The sequence below is a fragment of the Canis lupus genome, chromosome 1 (genome assembly GCF_048164855.1).
Source record: "Canis lupus baileyi chromosome 1, mCanLup2.hap1, whole genome shotgun sequence".
Taxonomy (NCBI): Eukaryota; Metazoa; Chordata; class Mammalia; order Carnivora; family Canidae; genus Canis; species Canis lupus.
The window spans coordinates 92,842,269-92,857,701 of NC_132838.1; the positions used below are offsets into that span (position 1 = coordinate 92,842,269).

The following is a 15,433-nucleotide window of genomic DNA, read 5'->3' on the forward strand; positions in this document are numbered from 1 at the left end:
GGTAGAATATAACAATGTGGATCGTTACAGTGTCTTACATTGGCATAAAGTTTTATTCTTTGCAGGTCACTTTGTACACATTCTCTTAACAAATATCTACTGAGCATCTATTCTGGTACCTAGAATAAAAGGAATAAACAGACATGACATCTACAGTCATCAGGGCTATATGAGGAGTAGGTGGTCAGAAATAAGAAATAAGATAATTAGAATTTTTCTTAAGCCCATGAAAGAAAAATCAAATATGAAAGCAAATGACTGGAAGGGAACATATTAGAGTAGTCAAGTAATGTCACCCCCCAAAGGAGAGATATTTAGCTTAAAACTAAAAGATGAAAAGGAGTCAGCCCTGCAGAAAGGAGAAAGAAAAATATCAGAAAGAGCACAGCATGTGAAAAGCCACAACACAAGAAAGATCCTGATATTTGGGAAGAAATAAGAATTCTAGAATGGCTGGAAATAATGAATGAGAAGGATATTAGAAAAAAATGGGGTTTAAAAAGTAGGCAAAAATTAAACACGCAAACTGTAATTCTTTTTTAGCTGTAGGTCACATTCACAATTTTAAGAGGTCACAACAGCTATTAAAAAAAGAGACTGGGCCCCACCAGCCAATAATCAAGCACACTATACCTAATAAGGATAAGCATTATTTTGAGAAACATTTGTTTCTAACATATAAATACATGGGGGGGGGTGTGCGTGTGCATATGCTCATGTGTGCATGTATAAAATGAGTATAAAATGTACATATAACCTTGTCACGGGATGCCTGGGTGGCTTAGTGGTTAAGCATATGTTTAGCTCAGGTCATGATCCCAGAGTTCTGGGATCGAGTCCCACATCGGGCTCCCTCTGTGGAGCCTGCTTCTCCCTCTGCTTATGTCTCTGCCTCTCTCTGTGTGTCTCTCATGAATAAATAAATAAAACCTTAAAAAAAAATAACCTCGTCACTATGGATGGTAGTTCACAAAATTTGAAAGTCACTGTTATGAACTATGGCAAGAAGTTGGAATTTTGTTTTAAGCTGGGGTAGGAGTAAAGGAGGCTTGTGTAGGGAAATGTTCCATCTAGAGAAATAATCTGTCTGAGGCCAGAGACAGGTAAATAGAAATAATGAGAAAGGGAGGGCCCAGTGCTGCAGACGGGTCATGTGAGATGATTCTAGAACACATTCATGAGATAGGATAGGGGGTGAATTTACTGAAAAGCATTTCACAACTCAGTTGAGAAATAGGCAGAAGAAATGAACAGACATTTTGCCAAAGAAGACCTATACATGGCCAAAGTGCACATGAAAAAATACTCCACAGCACTTACCATCAAGGAAATACAAATCAAAACCACAATGAGATACTACCTCACGCCAATGAGAATGGTGAAAATTAACAGGAAACAACAAATGTTGGTGAGGATGAGGAGAGAGGGGAACCCTCTTGCACCATTGGTGGGAATGTAAGCTGGCACAGTCACTCTGGAAAACAGTATGCAGGTTCCTCAAGAAGTTAAAAATAGAGCTACCTTATGACCCAGCAATTGCACTACTGGGTATTTACCCCAAAGATACAGATGTAATGAAACGACAGGACACCTGCACCCCAATGTTTACAGCAGCAATGTACACAATAGTCAACCTGTGGAAGGAGCCAAGCTATCTTTCAACAGATGAATGGATAAAGATGTTGTATATATATACTATGGAATATTACTCAGCCATCAGAAAAGATGAGTACCTACCATTTACACTGATGTGGATGGAACTGGAGGGTATTATGCTGAGTGAAGTAAATCAGTCCGAGAAAGACAATTATCATATGGTCTCACTCATGTGCAGAATATAAGAAGTAGTGAAAGGGACCATAAGGGAAGGAGGGAAGCTGAGTAGGGAAAAATTAGAGAGGAAGACAAACTATGAAAGACTCCTAACTCTGGGGAACAAACAAAGGATTACAGAGGGGGAGGTGGGAAGGAGGACAGAGTAACGGAGGGATGAGCATTAAGGAAGGCACGTGATGTTGTGAGCACTGGGTGTTATACTATATGTTGGCAAATTGAATTTAAATACAATTTAATAAAAAAGGAAAGAAAAGTGTTTCAGTGTCCTGATAGCAATATTCATTTTATTGGACTAGATCAAACAGGCAAATAAGTGCAGCCAGAATGTCTTTTTACCTATTTCCCAAAAGTATGAGAGCACAAGAGGGAACTCAGAGAAATTGGCAACTAGAGAGAATTATTTTTAAAGGTAAGGGATATATTATCTCACTTAATTGGTATTAGGGGAATCACACAGGTTAGGAATGGTTACCCCACTTACGCAGCCACAATCAGAATCTAGTGGCAGCACTGATGCACAGTTTGAGATGGTTGCAGCACCGTGGTGTCCTCACTGGACTTCTTCTGCAATATCCTTTTGTCTACAGCCTGGCTGCTGCCTAACATCACTCATGCTCATTCTTTTCAGCTGCATTATCCAGACTTCCTTGAAATTCTCTGAGTCACAAATACCTTTCAATAAATCCTGTGTTCTGCTTACATAAGCCAGAGTTGGCTTTTGCTGTTTGAAATCAAGAACCCTACCTTAAATAGTTTTCCATTATTAAGTTTTAATGTGCATCAAAAAAGCCCCGTAAAGAAGTAGCTACATTATTTGGAATCTTCAACAAATTGTGTTCATACAGTATAGAATATTGGGCTGGCGGGCATGCATGACTTATTTGAGTTTTGTAATAGATTTTCTCTTGAATACTTCAAGTCAGACGGAAGCCAGAAGATGCAACGGAGCGGGGACAAGTCCATTTTGTGAAAGACACCAAAGGGAAAATAGTAATTCAGAAAGGAATTTGAGTGACATGACATTTAACCTCTTATTATTACATAAGAATAAAAAACAATAGATTGAATATAAAGAAAGAAATACTATTTAATATCATGAATAAAAAACTTGGCTTGATTTAAATTCAGAAGACAGACTTATTTCTGCTCATTTCAACTGCTATAACAATAAGGAAAAACTAAAAGCATTTATTGAATTGTTGCCAAAACAACTAGGGAGGAAATGCAAGAATGAATGGTGAAAGTCGATAAGAATTCTCTCAACAACTAGTTGGGATTTCTCATTGACATGTAGTATGTTCACTACTCTGTACGTTGATAATGTATGAAATATTGGAGTTGTAACTTTATATCATCCTATTACTATTATGTAAAGATAACCGGACATTTATACTTTGTATTTAAATTCTTTATCTCTCATAAAGAAATGTGGTTCTCACAATTCAGCATTCATCACAATCACTGGGAGGGCTTGTTGAAACACCAATGGCTGGACTTCAGCTCCCCCCTCCCCCCCCAATTCCTGATCCAGTAGAACCAGGTTGGCTCTTCTGACAAGTTCTCAGGTGATGTCAGTGTTGCTGGTCTGTGGAACTCTGAGAACCATTGTGCTGGGAGAGACTAAAAATCTGCAACCCATATTTCACAGGTATGAAGGAAAAAGTGCTATTTCACAACTATTAGTTCTTTTAGTCTGAGTTTTTAAAAAAGTCTAAAGTCTGCTGTTACAAAGGAGTTTTATACTCTGTTGTAGTTATTCCTGAGAGCATTACCAAAATTTCCATTGCTATAACTTTTTTTTTAAAGCTTTTATTTATTCATGAGAGACACAGAGAAACAGAGGCAGAGACACAGGCAGAGGGAGAAGCAGGCTCCATGCAGGGAGCCCGACGTGGGACTCGATCCCGGGACTCCAGGATCATACCCTGAGCCAAAGGCAGACGTTCAACTGCTGAGCCACCCAAGGATCCCCCTATAATGGTTTTTAAGCACACCAAAAAGGTATACATAATAAGTACATATACAGATCATTTGTCCTGACAACATAAGTCAGGGAAGTGCATATGGACTTAAATCAACTTTGACAGAAATGGATCATACAAGATTCTGATCTAGAGTCCCTGGTCTAAATTATAAGTAAGAAAACATGAGCTGGATCAAATGGTAGTTCTATTTTTAATTTTTTGAGGAAACTTCGTACTGTTTTCCATAATGGCTATACCAATTTATATTCCCACCGACAGCACACAAGGGTTCCTTTTTCTCCACATCCTCATCAACACATGTTATTTTTTTGTCTTTTTGATAATAGCATTTCCCGATGATTAGTGATGCTGAGATTTTTTTCATGTACCTGTGGGGCATTTGTATGTATTTGGAAAAAAAAAAAAAGGTATATTCAGGTCCTCAGCCCATTCTTTAATTGAATTAGTTGCTTTTTTTGCTATTGAGTTGTGTTACTCCCTTACATATTTTAGTATATGATATACATATATTTTATACAAACACATACACACATATCTATATATATTTCAGATATACAGTATACAAATATTTTCTCCCATTTGACAGATGGCCTTTTCATTTTGCTGATGGTTTCCTTTGCCCTTTAGTTTGATGAATCCACATGTTTATTTTTGGTTCTGTTGCCTGTGCTTTTGGAGTCACATCTAAAACATCATTGCCAAGACTGATGTCAAGGAGCATACACCCTATGTTTTCTTTTAGGAGTTTCATAGTTTCAGATCTTATACTTAAGTCTGAATCTATTTCAAATTTTTTTGAGTGCTACAACATAGTGGTCCAATTTCTTTTCTTTTTCTTTTTTTTGCACTTGGAAATCCAGTTTTTCTCAGCACTGTGTACCTAAGAGACTTTCCTTTCCCAATTGTATATTCTGAGCCCTTGTCAAAGATTAGTTGGCTGTATATGCTTGAGTCCATGGGCTATTTCTGAATGGGATGCACTTTTCCATGTGTCTGTTTCAGAGCAATCATATAATCCAGCAATCCCACTTCTGGGTTTATAGCTAAAGGAAATGAAATCAGTATCTCAAAGAGGTACCTGCTCTCCCATGTTCACTGCAGCATTATTCGTAATAGCCAAGACAAGGGAATAATCTAAGTGTTTATCAATAGATGAATGGATTGAAGAAAATGTGGTATACATATACACAATGGAATATTATTTAGCCATTGCAAAAACAGAGATAAATTCTGAGAACATAATGCTAAGTGAAATAAGTCAAACAGACAAGTACTATGTAATCGCCTTTTTTATGTGGAATATAAAAAATTAAACTCATAAGAAGGGAGAGGAAAAGGTGGTAGCCAGGGCCAAAGCTGAAAGAAATGGGAGAGAATGACCAAAGGACATAAACTTTCTAATAAAGAATAAGTTCTGGGGATCTAACATACAGCACTGTAATTTATAGCTAATCATACTGTCATATATAATTGAAAATAATAACAAAAATTGAGCAACCATATACATGTACATAAGCCCAAAAATGTTTTGCAGTGGGGAAAAAAAAAAAGAACATCCACCTCACCTCCGAAAGCTGTGTTACTACTATATTAACAGCATCCCAATTCAGTTCCAAACATTTTCCCTTCTGTATTTAAAACAACCAAGTAGCATTTCAGTAAGGATGGAGGATATAAAATTAACACACAGAAATCAGCTGCATTTCCATACATTAGTAACAAAGCAGAAAGAGAAGTTAATGATTCCATTTACAGTTGCACAAAAAAGAATGAAATAGGAATAAACTTAACCAAGGAGGTTAAAGACCTGTACTCTGCAAACTATAAAACACTGATGAAAGAAATTGAGGATGACACAAACAAATGGAAGGACATTCTAAGCTCATGGATTTAAAGAATTAATATTCTTAAAATGTCCATACTACCCTAAGCAATGTATAAATTCAATGCAATCTCTACCAAAATATCAATAGTATTTTTCATAGAACTAGAACAAATAATACTAAAATTTGTCTGGAAACACAAAAGATTCTGAATAGCTAAAGCAATCTTGAGAAAAAACAATAAGCTGGAGGTATCACAATCTCAGATGTCAAGATACACTACAAAGCTGTGGTAATCAAAAGAGTATGGTACTGGCACAAAAACAAACCTATAGCTCAATGGAACATAAGAGCCCAGATATAAACCTATGTTTATATGGTCACTTAATCTATGACAAAGGAAGTAAAAATATACAAAGGAGAAAAGACAGTCTCTTCAAAAATGGTGCTGGAAAAACTGGCCAGCTATATGCAAGAGAATGAAGCTGGACCACTTCCTTACACCATATTCCACAAAATAAACTCAAAATGGATTAAAGACCTAAATGTTAAGAACCGAAACCACAAAACTCCTTTGAGCAAACATAGGTAGCAATTTCTTTGACAGTGGCCTTGGCAACATTTTTCCAGATATGTCTCCTGAGGCAAAGGACACAAAAGCAAGAATAAAATATTGGGACTACATCAAAATAAAAAGCTTTCGCACAACAAAGGAAATGGTCAACAAAACAATAAGGCAACTGACTGAGTAGGAGAAGATATTTGCAAATGATATATCTGATAAGGGCTTAATATCTAAAATATATAAAGAACTTATGTAACTTAACACCAACAAGGATAATCCAATTAAAAATGGACAGAGGACCTGAGTAGACATTTTTCCAAAAATACATACAGATGACCAACACATACATGAAAAGAAACTCAACATCACTCATCATCAGGAAAATGCAAATCAAAATCACAATGAGATATCACCTTATAACAGACAGAATGGCTAGGATGAAAAAGAAAAGAAGTTAAGTGTGGTGAGGATGTGTCCACTACACTTCAATTAAAAAAATGTTTAAAAGAAAAATTTCACAATACAAATTAAAAAATAAAATAGAAAACAAATAAGATGAACCAACCAAGTAACCTGCTCTTGTCCACATGTCATTCAATGCTTTTATTTAATCCCTTAACAAATACAGGTTGAACACCTACTCTCTATGACTGTTCTAGGTGTTAAGAGAATGGGAAGCAAAAACAAGGTACTTGCCCACATGAAACTTACATTCTGGTGGGGGAAAGACAAATATTAGGTAAGCTAAAAAGAGTCATGGCAAGGACTGCTAGTATCAAGTGAAAGAATAGTGGTCTCTGCTAGAGAACAGTAGGGAAAAATACACAAAATTTCGGCCACAGAGAAATTATTAGGCCAATAATAAGGATGAGGAAGAGCCAATGCACTGGGAAGAAAACAGAAGGATTTAGTCAGAAGAACCAAAAGGAGATCGTGATTCAAGCAAGGAGAGGGCAGCTGGCAGGTTGGTTGTTTGAGATTAAGAAAATTTAATCTAGAAGAGTGTCTACTAGACTTAACAGCTGGAGGTCACTACTATGCCCTTGACAAGAGCAATTTCATTGTGATGTAGAGAAGAAAGCCAGCTTGGAAGAGGCAGAGGAATCTGTGGTCAATCCTGAGAGGTTTTACTATGAAGAGGAATAGAGAGACCAGGCCCTTGTCTGAGACAGATACTTTCAAAAATGGACAAAAGCAGTTAACACACTTATCTGTGTTGTTGATGTCAAACAGAGTGCTAAGGCCAGGCAAACAGGTAGCATGCCCCATATCCTAAACCAGGCACACTGCATAACTGAAGGTGGTCTGGGGCTTCAGAGCACTCAATGGTAAGCAGTTCTTTTTTTTTTTTTTTTTAAGATTTTACTTACTTATTCATGAGAGACACAGAGAGAGACAAAGACATAGGCAGAGGGAGAAGCAGGCTCTCCATGGGAAACCTGATATGGGACTTAATCCCAGGACCCCGGGATCATGACCTGAGACACCCAGGTGCCGGGAGGCAGTTCTATTAGTTTGATTTCCACGGAGGGCCAGACTAAGATTTGTTGGTGCTGTCTTTTCTAGAACCTTCTAGTCATTACAGAGCTCAGACGTTATGAACCGACCTCAGACTTTAAATAGTTGAGGGATTCTACTCCTATCCTAAAAGACACCAGCCTCTTTGTGAGGATACATGGAATCATGTATTATGATTCCAAATACATATCCTTTATAAATATATGCCCATAATAAAGATTTCTCACTCCAGCTTCTGGACACTGTTCAAGTGGAGATTTTTTTTTTTATCATGTTTTACTTTTATAGTTAGTTTTATAGGAGTACCACACCAAAAGTGAACATACTTTATCAGACAATACTAATTATCCCTACTTCCCATTCCCTCATTACCCACTCCCTTCTCTGTACCTGACCTGGCTATTAAGTAATGCTTGTAACTATTAATTCCATTCCATGGATTAGGAAATCTAGATTCAAAAATGCTGTTTGTCTGAGGTTACACTGTAGTCAGTAGGATACATGATGCCTGAACATGGGTATCTGTAGTTCATTTAAGAAAATTCGTAACACAACAATCTAAAAAAGGTATATGGATTTCTTTCATTTCTTCCTTTTTTAATAAAAGGAGAGACAAGGAGGGGAGGTGAAAAATTAAGTGTCTGAACTCTTCCACGTGTTATGGTGTAGAACCATTCTGGACAAGCTACTGGATATAAAATATCACAGAGCAAATAACTCTTCATGTGCATCATTCATTCTACTAACGAAAAACAATAAAAAACTATACAGACAGGACAGTCCTGTAATAGTCTTTCTCTTGGAAGCCATTTAACTAAAACATTCAATGTTGAAAAATTATTACAAATGGACTCTTCCATACATTTTATAAATAGCCAAAGAACACTATATATTAATGAAACATTTGAATTATAAAAGTATAAGATGATTTTTTTAAAAAATGAAGACATTCATATGAATAACAACACTCTCAGTGTTAAAGAATAAAGAAATTAAGTTCAATTATCTACCTATAATAAGATACACAACCATGCAATAGTATAAAATATAAAATTTACTAAAAATGTTTTCTTGTAACTGGCCTTCCCTCCAATACCCCAAATAATTCAGGACCAAAAGACCTTTACTTGCAGATCATTAGAAAGGACCATGAATTTAAAGTTAGAAAATATTAACTCCAGGGCCACCTGGGTGGCTCATTCAGTTAAGCGTCATGACCCCAGGGTCCTGGGATCAAGCCCTGCATCAGGCTCCCTTCTCAGTGGGGAGACTACTTCTCTGCCCCCATTCCCAAATAAATAAATAAAATCTTTAAAAGAAAATATGCACTCTACACATTAGCTAGCTGAGCAAATCATCACACCTCTCTGGGCCTCCATTTACTCACCTATAAGGTGTTAAGGGTTAGAGACCATGATCCCCACAACCTTCCCAACTCTGATGTTTTGAGAAGCCACATTTGAAAGTCTTCCATTTTCGGAGAAAGGGGAATCTTTTTTTCTTTTCTTTCTTTTTTTTTTTTTTAAGATTTATTTATTCATTTGAGAGAGAGAGAGCATGGGTGTGCATGAGGGGGGTGAGGAGCAGAGGGGGAGAGGACACTCCCGCTGAACTCAGAGTCCCATGTGGGGCTTGATTCCAGGACCCAAGATCAGGACCTGGGCCGAAATCAAGAGTCAGATGCTAAACTGACTGAGCCACCCAGGCACCCCATGGGAAATTTTGTTATTAAAGAAATGGACCTGTCTCTAATTGCAGAGATACCTCAGTGTACTCTTCTACAGAGAAGGGCAGTTCTCTCTCTAAGAGCTTCCTAAGTAATCAGCTCTATACTTCCTGAAACCCAATTGGCAAACCAGATCCTACACCAAGTTGAATGTACTTATCAGTAGAAGTGTAAGTGAAGAAAACACCCTCTCAGTCTCAATTACAGAAATTCCATACCCCATTTCTTTAAAGCAGGAAGCGCTTAAATGTTAAGAAGAAAGCATAATCTTACCTGCAAATCCTGAAACTTACTATTTCACTAATAGACAAGAAAGGAATTTGAAGAGTATCCCTTTTAACATTTCTTATTATCCATTTTAAAAGTATATAAAAAGGGGGTGCCTGGGTGACTCAGTTGGTTTAAGCATCTGACTCTTGATTTCCGCTCAGGTCGTGATATCAGGGGTCGTGAGATTGAGCCCCATCTTAGGGGCTCCCACAGAGTGTGGAGCCTGTTTAAGATTCTCTCTCTTTCCCTCTGCCCCTCCCACCACTCATGTGCTCTCTTTCTAAAATAAAATAATAATAAAATAAACAGCGTATTCCTTGCTAATAAATTCCTTTCTATAAAAATAAAAAGTAAATGAAAATAATAATTAAATGGCTTTGGAAAATGCACTAACTGGTAGGATTTTTCAAAAAATGACTTTTTAAAATATAAGTCCTCAGGACACCTGGGTGGCACAGTCTGTTAAATGTCTGACACTAGGTTTCAACTCAGGTCATGATTTCAGGGTCCTGGGATCAAGTCCTGCATCCAGTTCTATGCTCAGCACAGAGTCTGCTTGGGATTCTCTCTCTCCCCCTAATCCTCTGCCCCTCCCACTTGGGCTGTCTCTCTCTCTCTCTCAAACAAATAAATAAAATCTTAAAAAAATAAAATAAAATATTGTCCTCTATGCATGTTTATGGATTTTGAATAAATCTGTTCACTGTCCAAGTATTAATTATGTACCACACCTCCCAAAGCACACCATGTGACATGACTTCATATTATTCAAGGTAAAAGAATTCTGAGGTTCAGCTTTTAATACACTGCATTTCTTCTCTACAGGACTTCACAGAGCCTTCAGAAAACAAACAGAAATTTAAGAGTCCTCAAAAGAAGGGCCTTTCCTTTGCACAGTATTTTTCTACTTTTGTAACTACCAAATACTTTTATGAGACTAACATTCTGTGAAACACAGTTTATAAAATTCTGGATTGGAGTTGATGAGAAATCTATAATTTAAACAGGAAGATTATGAGAAGGCCTCCAACCAGGCTAGCCTTACTGCAACAGACACACATACAACAAGCACACTGGCATTTCAAAATATTGATTGCTTCTAAACAGTAGACAAGCTTCAAAGAGTGGCTGATATATGAAAATCCTTTCAAGTTAAAATCATTTTTCAAAAAACAAAAAAAAAAGATTTCATAACTTGGCCATGACATAGTATGATGTCTTTATTTCCATTTTGACTAACATGATGGAGGACTGATGGGGAGTGGGGAAAGAATGAGTCAAAAAAGGAGTAGGGAAAGAAAAAAAATCATTCTATTTAAAAAATTGACTTCTTAGCTACAGCAAGAAATATCAATTGCATTGGACTGTGTCTACATGGTATATGTAGTGTTTCTCAGCTGGTTTAATTACAGCATTCTAAATTATTAGTGATCATGAATTCTAAGGATCTGTAGGAAAAGACGAGGCTATGATCCAGACTTGGGGAATATATTCATAGTAAACTACCGGAAGGAAAAACAAATTATGTTACCTTCTTCCTTAAAAGAAAGCCATTCTCTAACACCCAGCACTGCAATGCAGTCTCAACTGTTGAGCTAAAATAGAGGCTCTAATTCACTCACTAACTTGCGCTGGTTAGCCTGTTATGTGGCCGAAGTTGCCTAGACTCACAAGAACCAAGATAACACTCTGGTATCGTCAAATTATAATGATTACACATTTTCACAAGCGATGACACATCTCTGCGACAGCTATCACCACCTCTTGAGGGAGACCCTGTGCATTCTGGCTACATGGCATGGGCACACTGGCAACAGGACCATCAGTGAACTGGCACTTACTAGGCATGTGCAGGTTGTAGGGCCAGGAGCTGGGTGCTCAGAGGTTGATGATAAAGCCTGGCATGCCTGTCCTCTGAGCATATCATTAGCAAAAAAGCCTTTATTATCACAGAGGAGGAGGAAATTGGAGATCCAGGTCAGGGATCAAACACTAGCTAGCTATGAATTCAGTGTGGTAGAGGAGAAGGATATGGACGACTCTTCCCTGACACACACGAAGTGCAGCAAATAAAAAGAAGGAATATAAAAATTCTAAAGTGAACTTTAAAGACAAACACTGTACACAGTCAAATAGCAGCATCCAAAAATTACAGAAAGATTGAAATCGTTTGAGCTGAGGGGGGAAAAAGTCTGTTATATTTGAGAATAAAAATTCATAGACCTCTAGCTACTAAAATTTTGAGGATAATTCACGACAAGACAGTGTTTCTTTAGGAAATATGAAAATGCTGCTACAGAATCCTTGGTCAAAAATTGTTCTGAAATTGAAATTTTAATGAAGGGTTTTTAAAGATGCATCTTCTCTCTGTTCACCAAGGGTACACATGTGTGACACAACTGGCTGAAGATGAGGATAGAATCTGTGCCCACACAGACCAGATCAAAGCTAATTGGACTTTGGGGCAAATGAACTCACGACCCAGAACTCATTAGTCATGATCTAACACACTGAGACTGTGAGCCATAGCAAATACATGTTGATGTGAGATATTTACTTGGAATCATTTCTGTACTTAAATGGGCTTTATAATTTTAAAGCGTCAACTTGAGCAATGTTAGTTTGTGGGGGTTTTTTTGCAATGTTAGTTTTTCTAAGGTTTTGCAAATGAATGAATTCACTGATCTCACATTTACCTATTATGTGGAAGACCCTAATGGTAGTGGTGGATTAGTTTAAAAAGGCACAGGGCAATATGTGGAATTCAGAGTCCTAAATAGGAGTGGAAAATACAAAAAGAGTAACTATATTACTTAATTTTATAGCTATAACTGAAGTTTACTGACTGTTTACTACTTACAAGATGCTACACAAAGCACTTCTGTAAAGCTAACTACCTCCATTTCATAGATGAACAAAAGGGAAGCAGGCTGTACATCTTTCACAAAGTCACACACTAGTAATCTCTCTGCCCTAACTTTGGACCAATGATGAAGATATGAGGATAGACAGTGTCTCAATACCCATTCCAATTGCCCTTCCTACCCTGCTGCTTTCTACCATATACACATGGAAGCTACAGACCAGCATTCCCAGGTTCCCTTGCAGCTAACCACTGCTTTGCGACATGGTTACAGCCAAGAGATAGAAGCAAAAGAGAGCTGGGAGTTTCTGGGAAAGCCTCTGTGTGCATGTACATGTCCGTGTGTGTGTGTGTGTGTGTGTGTGTATACACACACACGTATCTGCATATATAGACGTATCCTCTTCTTCCTGTCTGGAATGTAGATGTGATAAGGGCAACCAAAGCAGACATCTTACAAACCTATCAGAAAATCTTGGCCCTGATCTCCTCAAGCTGCTAAACCAATGTCAGCAACAGACTAAAAGGAAGCACACTTCTGGAAGTTTCTAGAGGCTCATTTTCTATCATCATCTGGTAGCTCAGCTCCAAGTTGGCTCAGCAGATCTGATTAATTCTGATGGAAGAACAGGCTATGAAACTGAGCTTCAGAGACACCCACTCTTCCCTTTCGAAGAAAGCCACTTTTCCCTACTACATAGCCAGTTAATGTTCACTGTCCCTGCTCCCAAGAAATATGCAGCACTCTGTGAAGCCAGACATCTTTCTATTGGAGCAATTTTTATGGTGTAAGCAGACCAGTTAGGTTCCCTTTGCTATATGTCAGCTTGTAGGATTTTCTCCAATAAGGCTTACTTTATATTTGCACCATGTAGTGCTAGTGATTTGCACAATATGCTACCTTCTTATGACCTGACAAAAATAAAGGCTCTAATTTGTTCAAACTTCTATTTGTCAGATTTTCCAGGATTCTCTGCTGATAGAATATTGTAATAAATGTAAGATAAAATGCTACAGGAATAGACAGGAAGAGTGGTAACTCAGACCTCCACTGCAGGGGAGTGGTTTGTTCAGGCTTTGTCTAGGATGCCTTTAACTAGAAGAACAAACCAAGTAGGAAATGGCACATGCTTGAGCAAAGGCAGAGTATATAATGCCTTTACTCTGGGGTTCTCATGACAGATAAAGCACAGGCAAGGATGAAATGACAATAAAACTGAATGATCTCTAGCAGCGTCTAGAAACCCATTATATTTTCCCTGATAGTGTGCAAGTCCAAGTGGCAGGTGTATCTGTTTTTTGTTGTAAATGCCAACAGTAGTGTGGGTTTATGGTAGAGACTCTAAAAGCCAAAAAAAAAAAAAAAAAAAAGTTAAAAAAAAAAAAAAAAAGACTCTAAAAGCCAACTCCAGGAGGCCCTGGTCCTATACAACAAACAGGTAAAAAATATTCAGAGTGTGTTTAAAATATGTAAAGAGTTATGGATTCATGAGAGCAACAGAAATTCATTGACTGTTCATTATGTGCCAATCACCTAAACAGATGTAAATAAAACAACAAGATGACATTTCCCACTCAGAGAGATTTCTTTCTAGTATGATAAACACAATAAGCATTCATAGCACCATGCTGCAAGTGACAGTCAGGGTACATACAGTGCTGTCCTTACCCTACAGGGGAAAGATAAATTATATGCAGTAGAGCCATGGTCAATGTCACAATAGGGGAGATGATGGATCAGTTTATAAAGATCACACAAGGCTTAGTGTAGGGAACTGGGAGGCAGAGGAAAACACACATCCAAAAAATAGGCATGAACAGGAAGTATTTGGGGAAATACGCACGAAGTTTGTTGTTTCCAGAACGTGGAAGGTGAAACCAGAGAGGTAGGAATGGAGTGAATGCCAAGGTGAAGAGTTGAACTGTATTTTACAGGTAATGGAGGTTTTAAGGCACATGAGATTCAGTGACCAAAAGCCATGTGAAAAGAGAGAAGAGTCAGGATCCAGGAAGAACTTCCAGTTTTGTGTCAGTGATTGTCTTCTAGACATTGTGTTAGTTGTTGTAAAGATACTTTCTCAAATCCTCACAACAACCTACTGAGAGTGAGACTATCAACCGCCCACTTTCCAGGAAAGAATCATAAAAAGCTCATAATAGTTAAGTATCATAATCATGATAATAAAACTCATACAGAGTTAAACTGGGATTCCAAGGTTTTGAGTTGTAATAACAATACATAACAATAACTGAACTTTCACTACGTGTCATGCACTCTTCTGGTGTTAGATTTATGGCAGTGGCAGGAGGGGAAAAAAGAGAAACAAAAACTCCTGCCCTCATAGAGGTTTACGTTGACATCATGGGAGTCTATGAAACAACCCAGGGCAAGAGAAGGTGCAGTAAGAATAAAGCAGGCAGAAGTTATCGACCTGGGACCACACCAATGTTGAAGGGAGGTGGGCACAAGAGAAGCAGAGAATCCATGGGGATCTCTCGGTGGCTCAGTGGTTTAGTGCCTACCTTCGGCCCAGGGTGTGATCCTGGAGACCCAGAATCAAGTCCCACGTCAGGCTCCCTGCATGGAGCCTGCTTCTCCTTCTACCTGAGTCTGTGCCTCTCTCTCCCTCTCTTTCTCTTTCTCTGTGTGTGTGTGTGTGTGTGTGTCATGAATAAATAAATAAAATCTTTAAAAAAAAAAAAAAAAGAAGTAGAGAATCCAAATTCAATTTCAGGTAAAGCCAGAGATCCAACAGATGGCAAACAAAACCTCAGTTGGTTAAATGGAAACCGTCCTGGTGATTTATAATAATTCTTAGTCTCTCATATAACATTCTGAATCTTATT

General features: G+C 37.9%; 1 protein-coding gene across 40 annotated transcripts in view; it reads right to left on the bottom strand.

The window, feature by feature from the left end:
* RFX3 (regulatory factor X3) overlaps nt 1-15,433 on the bottom strand; it is a 288,425-nt gene that overhangs the window by 104,895 nt on the left and 168,097 nt on the right. The gene's annotated exons all lie outside the window — the stretch shown is intronic.